The sequence below is a fragment of the Lactuca serriola genome, chromosome 4 (genome assembly GCF_051521515.1).
Source record: "Lactuca serriola cultivar US96UC23 chromosome 4, Lser_US96UC23_V15, whole genome shotgun sequence".
Taxonomy (NCBI): Eukaryota; Viridiplantae; Streptophyta; class Magnoliopsida; order Asterales; family Asteraceae; genus Lactuca; species Lactuca serriola.
This window is the reverse complement of record NC_136411.1, coordinates 292,954,200-292,962,129: the sequence shown is the minus strand read 5'-3', so window position 1 is coordinate 292,962,129 and position 7,930 is coordinate 292,954,200. Positions and strand designations below refer to the sequence as shown.

Sequence of the window (7,930 nt, the reverse complement as noted above, 5' to 3'; positions counted from 1 at the left end):
TACCGCCAATTTTGAGTTGAAGGGTCACATCCTCGCACAACTAAAAGACATTCCATTCCATGGAAAGGAGCACGAAGATGCCTACAAGAATATTGAAGAAGTTATGGACATTGCTGACTATTTCCATATGCCAAATGTGCCTCGCGATACTGTCTTACTACGGATGTTACCGGTTACATTCAAAGGAGCCGCGAAGGAATGATTGAAATCTTTACCCCCCCGGATCCATTACAACATGGCAAAAGATGCGCGAGGAGTTCATTGACCAGTTTTTTCCACCTTCTAAGATTGCAAAATTGAAGAAAGCAATTGCTAACTTTGAGCAATTTCCGGGAGAATCACTCTATGAGGCATGGGAAAGATATAATGGGTTAATAAGAAATTGCCCTCAAAACGACCTAAACGTGCAACAAGAGGTTTCTATCTTTTATGATGGCGTGAACGTCACAACCAGGCAATTACTAGACTCCCAAGGACCCCTCACGAAGAAAGCACCAGCTGTCATTAAAACATTGGTGGAAGAATTCTCCAAACATTCAAGAGAATACCATAATCCAAGGAACGATACAGCTAGAGGCATGGTTAACTCAGTTTCCGATGACATGGCAGCAATGATGGCCAAACTAGAAAGTATGGATCGTAGGATGACAAATATGGATCAATCCATCCATGCCATAAGGGTGGGTTGTGACAATTGTAGCGGTCCCCATCTTACTAAGGATTGCGATCTTGATGAGAACGGCAACCGGAAGGCACAAGTTTGTTATTTAAGTGGCGATAGGTTTGATGATGATTGGCGAAAGCCCAAGAAGGAATGGCTCCCCTACGATGAGTACAATAAGGCAAAGGAGGAGAAGTATAGGCAAAAAGCACGCGGGTTTTATCAAAAAGAAGAACCGGTGCAAGAGAAGAAGACGGATCTTGAAGCTATGTTAACTCGATTCGTTAGTGCTTTCGAGAAAAGGCACGACGAATCCGATGCAGCCATTAGAGATCAACAAAAGATGATGAAAGAGCACCAAACCATGATGATGGATCAACAAGCTCTGCTACGGAATCAGCAAGCTTCAATCTTGAATATTGAAAAACAGCTTGGGCAACTTGCCAAGCAATTCAACGAAAGAACACCAGGAGGGCTTCCTAGTGACACGGAAAAAAATCCAAAGGGCGCGCATATTAACATAGTGACAACAAGGAGTGGGAAGATAGTCACACCTCTCACTCCAATCCCGAGTACAGATCCAAAAGAGGCAAAAGAAAAAGATCCAGAAAATCCGAATTCGCCAACAGTAGACAAAACTCGTCGAGTTCCTGACCGAAACTCGACGAGTTTCGCACCTGATGAGCAAAATAATTCAAAAGCTGAGCCATTTAAGCCACCATTACCATTCCCGGGCCGAGCTCGACAAGAGAAGCAGAATGAAGACTACCAGAAGTTCCTAGAGCACATAAAGGCCTTACAAATCAACATTTAGTTCATCGAAGCAATCGCGCAAATGCCAAAGTATGCAAAGTTCCTAAAAGAACTTCTCACAAATAGAAAGAAAATGGAGGAATCATCCAAGGTAGTCTTAAATGAAAACTGTTCAGCCGCAATGTTAAACAAATTACCAAAGAAAAAAGGTGATCCGGGTAGCCTAACCATTCCTTGCCAATTCGGGAATTTAGCCACTAGCTATGCATTGGCCGATTCGGGGGCAAGTGTGAACCTCATGCCATACTCTTTCTTTAAAAAGCTAAACCTTTCGGAACCAAGACCAATCCGAATGGAGATCCACTTAGCAAACAAGACGGTGACATTCCCGAGAGGTATATGTAAAGATTTATTGGTAAAAGTCGATAAGTTTGTCTTTCCGGCAGATTTCATTGTGCTAGATATGGAGGAGGACCATCAAGTGCCAATAATCCTTGGAAGACCATTTTTGAATACCGCGGGTGCCATAGTAGACATACGAGACTCAAGGCTTACCCTTCGAGTGGGGGAAGACTCAGTTATTTTTGGAATGGATCAAGCCATGAAACATTCGAAGTGTAGTGATGATACTGCCTTTTCAGTAGATGTCTTGGAAGAATTATTAGAAGAATGGAAAGAAGACGAAGCAAGCGAACACATTTCGACTTCAGAAGATGATTTTCATGTTGAGAGAGATTTGAAAGAATTAGAAAGACTTCTTGAAGAATCAGAATACGAAGAACTGATAAAGTCAACAGAACAAAAAACTCGACGAGTTAATCACAATAACTCGACGAGTTTCTACGAAAAATCAGGATATGAGGAAACTTTTGTTCTAAACTCGTCGAGTTTAATTCTAGAACTCGACGTGTTTGGTGTTCAGAGCACACAATTGGAGCTAAAAACGTTACCAAAACACTTAGAATACGCATTTCTCGAAGAAGGTGAGCAGAAGCCTGTGATCATTGCATCGGACCTCACCCCAATTGAAAAAGATCAATTAGTTAAGGTTTTGAAGAAAAGAAAGAACGCCATTTCATGGAAAATCACCGACATAAAGGGGATAAGCCCTTCTTATTGTTCTCATAAAATAATTCTTGAAGAAGGAGCAACGCCAGTGGTGCAACATCAAAGGCGTTTGAACCCAAATATGCAAGAGGTGGTTAAGAAGGAGGTGGTAAAGCTATTGGATGCGGGGATCATTTATTCAATTTCCGATAGTCCATGGGTAAGTCTCGTTCAAGTAGTGCCAAAGAAAGGAGGAATGATAGTCGTGGCGAACGAAAAGAACGAGCTTATTCCTACGCGAACGGTAACCGGTTGGCGAGTATGCATCGATTATCGAAAGCTAAACGATGCTACTTGCAAAGACCATTTCCCTTTACCCTTTATTGATCAAATGCTTGAAAGATTATCCGATCATTGCTATTATTGTTTTTTAGATGGGTTTTCAGGTTATTTCCAAATACCAATCGATCCGAATGATCAAGAGAAAACCACCTTCACCTGCCCTAGTGGAATGTTTGCATACCGACGAATGCCTTTTGGGTTGTGCAATGCGCCTGCCACTTTTCAACGATGCATGACGGCAATATTTCACGATATGGTGGAGAAGTATATGGAAGTATTCATGGACGATTTTTCCGTGTTTGGTTCTTCTTTTGATAATTGTCTTACTAATCTTGACTTAATGCTTGCTAGGTGTGAAAAGACCAATTTAGTTTTGAATTGGGAAAAATGCCATTTCATGGTTAAAGAAGGCATTGTGTTAGGTCATAAAGTGTCCAAGGCGGGGATTGAGGTGGATCGAGCAAAAATTGACACCATTGCTAAACTACCACCACCAACCAATGTGAAGGGCGTTAGAAGTTTTTTGGGTCACGCGGGTTTTTACCGTCGTTTTATAAAAGACTTTTCTAAAATAACTCGACCTTTAACTCAGTTACTTTTAAAAGATGCACCTTTTAATTTTTCAACAGAATGTTTAAATGCTTTTGAAATATTGAAAACAAAATTAACTAACGCCCCGATCATTATCGCCCCGAATTGGAATTTACCGTTTGAAATTATGTGTGATGCAAGTGATTTTGCCTTAGGTGTTGTGCTTGGTCAAAGAGTCGATAAACATTTTCAACCAATTTATTATGCTAGCAAGACCTTGAATCCGGCTCAAGAAAATTACACCACAACTGAAAAGGAATTATTGGCCGTGGTCTATGCTTTTGATAAATTCCGTCCTTATCTTATATTGTCCAAAACCACTGTTTTTACTGACCATTCTGCAATTAAATTTTTATTTGCTAAGCAGGACGCAAAACCAGGGTTGATCCGGTGGGTGTTATTACTTCAAGAATTTGACATTGAGATCAAGGACAAGAAAGGACTGGAAAATGTAGCGGCTGACCATCTCTCAAGATTAGAGAATCCAGAAAGGGACGCATCCGACCACAAGGGTATTGGGGATAGTTTTCCAGAAGAGTATTTGATGGTGATAATGGGAGAAGAACCATGGTATGCAGATATTGCGAACTTTTTAGCTGGGGACTTTCTTCCAAAAGGGCTAACTCATCAGCAGAAAAAGAAACTCATGTCAGAAATTAAATATTATTTCTGGGATGAGCCATATCTTTTTAGGAGCTGTGCAGATGGAATCATCAGAAGATGTGTGTTTGGAAAGGAGATCTGCGACATTCTAGAGCATTGCCACAATGGGCCTGTAGGAGGACACCTTGGAGTTCAATACACTGCTAAAAAGGTGTTTGATGCAGGATTCTATTGGCCCACAATCTTTAAGGATGATGCTACCTATGTGAGAGAGTGTGATGCGTGCCAGCGATCGGGAAATATTTCTGCGAAGAATGAAATGCCTCAAAGAAGCATCCAAGTGTGTGAAGTTTTCGATGTGTGGGGTATATATTTCATGGGGCAATTTCCATCATCAAAAGGGCACAAATACATACTTGTGGCAGTGGACTATGTATCAAAGTGGGCTGATGCACGAGCGCTACCAACAAATGACGCAAGGGTGGTGGTGAAATTTTTAAAGAATTTATTCTCTAGGTTTGGAGTACCAAAGGCGTTGATAAGCGATAGAGGGACCCATTTTTCCAATCAACAACTAGCAAAGGTTTTGCAAAAATATGGTGTACGCCATAGATTTTCAACACCTTATCATCCGCAAACGAATGGCCAAACTGAAATAACGAATAGAGACCTCAAAAGAATTTTGGAAAGGTCGGTAGGCAACCATAGGAAAGATTGGGCAGATAAGTTAGATGATGCATTGTGGGCATTTAGAACTGCATTCAAGGCACCTATTGGAACAACACCTTATAGATTGGTTTATGGAAAAAGTTGTCATCTACCAGTGGAATTGGAGTACAAAGCCTATTGGGCTTTGAAAACGTGTAATTTTTCCCCCAATGAGTTGCGTACCAATTGACTCTTGCAAATGAATGCCTTGGAGGAATTAAGGAACGAGTCTTACACTAACTCGTTGATTTATAAGGATAAGACAAAGAAATGGCATGATGCGAGATTGAAAGGAAATAAGGAGTTTGAAGAAGGGCAAAAAGTACTTTTATATAACTCAAGACTCAAACTTTTTCCAGGAAAATTACGCACTCGTTGGACCGGACCCTTCACAATTAAACATGTTTTTCCATATGGGGTAGTTGAATTGTGGAATAAAGATGGAATAAGTTTTAAGGTAAATGGGCATAGGATCAAAAGATATGAGGAGGGCAGGCCAAAGGAAGTGGAAATTGAAGAAGGCTTTGATTTAGAGGCAACCGCTACAACGTAGGGCGGAAAGGAGTCCAACTAAAGACTCCTCAAAAACGAAGCGCTTGCGGGAGGCAACCCGGCAATTGAGTTTGTTTTATTTTTCTTGTAGTACTTTATTTATTTTCTTTTTATGTTTTTCGTTGTGCTTTTAATCTTCATCTTCAGATTTTGCTTAAATGATTGTTGGGAGGGTTATCAAAGCTGAGTGTGGGGTGTTTTTTGATTTTCATTAGAAATAATTTTTTTCTTATAGAAGGAAAAACTCGTCGAGTTTATTCCAAAAACTCGACGAGTCCATTTTAAAAAAATCGCGATTTTCAGTTTTTCCGGTAATATATATATATATATATATATATATATATATATATATATATATATATATATATATATATATATCTTTATTGCTGGGTATAAAACCATTCTCTCATCTCTTCCCCACGTCGGCAGCAAGAACCTCCCAAGCAACTTCTTCACTCTTAGGTGTTTTGTTCTAAATCTCTTCTCAAGGTAAGATGTCTTCTCCTTTTACTTATTAAAGCTCCGATTTTTGGTATATGTAGGCCCAAAATGGTTTAAAGTTCTTCAATTTTTGAGTTTTCATACGAACATTAGGGTTTAGAATTAGGTCTTTCCATGGATTAATGCTTAAATATATACCCCAAGCAAACCCCTGAAGTAATTTTTGAGTTTAGAAGAGTTGGAGATCGAAATTTTTTCGGACCTTCTGCGAAACTCGACGAGTTCTGCAGGAACTCGACGAGTTCATGACGCTGGGATGCCGATTTATTTTGTTTTTAACATTGTTTATGTTTGTTTGATTTTTTGTGCTTTATGGTTTTGTAGAATCATGTCCAGAAATAGGAGCCAAAGTTCTAAAGGAAGTCAAAGGGGTTGTCCATGGCTTGATTTTCCACAAATTGGTTCAAAATCCACATTGTTAGCATGGAAAAGGAAACTGGAGAAACTGAAAAAGAAGGATTTCTACTTGCCAAATGAAATAGATTGGTCTTGTCTAGAGCAATGGGGTTGGTTGAACGAATGAATCCTCATCTCACCAAGGTATTCATCCAAGATGTAGTAAGGATTACATGTGATGCTTAGAGGAGACTTTTCCAATTGCAAGAACCGGTATACCAGGAATTATGTTGGGAGTTTTATTCTACTATCAAGTTCCGTGGGAGTGAAGACTATTTTGATACAAATGCTCTTACTTTCATGCTTGGGGTGAGTTCCGGGAATTTAGTGTAGTAGAACTAGCATGGCGAATGAATTTGTATGAGCAAGATGTGGCAATGACAGAAGCCTTTGGAATTTTTATGGAAGCATGTCATAAGGATTTACCAAATATTGAGGATGCATCAAGGTAGTGGAGCACAATTGCCAATGGAGTTTATATTCCATCCGCGACCCAAGAAGCGAGCATCCGATCACCTGTCCATTGTCTTCTTCATCGCCTCATCGCAAGCTCCATCAATATGAGAAGGGATGATGATAAAGTGCCAAGCCGAGATGTTTTCTTTTTATGGTGTATTCTTACACCTAACCAGTTTTGTAACATTCCATATTGTTTAGCAAAGTATTTAGCGGAAAGTGGAGTGAAGGAGAGATCAACTTCAAAGATATGTGGTGGGAGGTTCATAACTAAATTGGCAAGATCTTATGGAATTCTTGAAGGAAGAATTGGAAATCAATTAACAATGGTGTCACAACCCGCATTTAGTCCTCTTCTTTATAGAAGGGCTAAAATTATTGTAGATTATGGCGGGGCCATGTTAATATTCCATCAGTGGATAATGCGGAATTACCGGAACAACCGGGGAGGCGGGTTCGTCCACGACCAACACATATGCAAGAAGATTCCCCCGTTATTCCAATAAATGATGAGCTTCCCATGGATCCTTATAATGTTTAGCAAAGGGCGTTTCAAGATGATTTAGCAAGCAGCTTGAATTATGGACATAGGAATTTGGCTCATATGATGTCTCATTTGAACATTCCAAGGATGGAAAATGAACCGGAATATCCATATGTGAGGAGTTGGAGTGAGAGATGGAGTATGCGTCAAAGTGGAGCCGGAGGAAGCGGGTTAGGAGAAGAAGAAAGTGAAGATGAAGATTAATTATCCTTTCCTTATCTTTTATTTTGTTGGCTTGTTTAAACTATTTTTCTTTGTTTTTGTTTGTTTGGTATGTTTATTTTGATGTTTAAACTTTTAGTAAATTAGGATTTTATTTGGTGTGTTTTCCTTTTATTACTTTTTGTTTGTTTCTTTTGTTGTTCTCAGAATATATGTTGAGGGAGAGAATGAAAGAATATAGCGTGAGGGGTATGAAGTGAGATCGAGTCTAAAACGAGAAGAGTGAGAGGATTACGTCTATTCGCAAGAGTGGTGAACAAAAGAACTAAAAGGATATGTTTTACTGCAGAAGAATGAAGGGAAATATTGCCATGATCATTCCCTTCAAAGCCAGAATCGAAAAATGAAGTTGGGGAATATATTGTTTCACGGAGAGTAAAACTCGTCGAGTTCTTTAAATAAACTCAACGGGTTCCTTCGAAGAATCCCGAATCTGCAGTTTTCGCAACTAAACTTAATAAGTTCACTTTATTCTCGGCGAGTGGATCTTTTTCTTACCTTTGAGTTGGTGATTTGACTACAATTTAAGGAGGCAATTGGCTGTGCTATCAATG

At 39.5% G+C, this 7,930-nt stretch overlaps 1 non-coding gene across 1 annotated transcript; it reads right to left on the bottom strand.

Moving 5' to 3' along the window:
* Positions 1-293: 293 nt before the first annotated feature.
* On the bottom strand, positions 294-400 carry LOC145049035 (small nucleolar RNA R71). The gene has a single exon (XR_013683155.1). It is a non-coding gene; the product is annotated as a small nucleolar RNA R71 (small nucleolar RNA).
* Between the last annotated feature and the right edge of the window lie 7,530 nt (positions 401-7,930).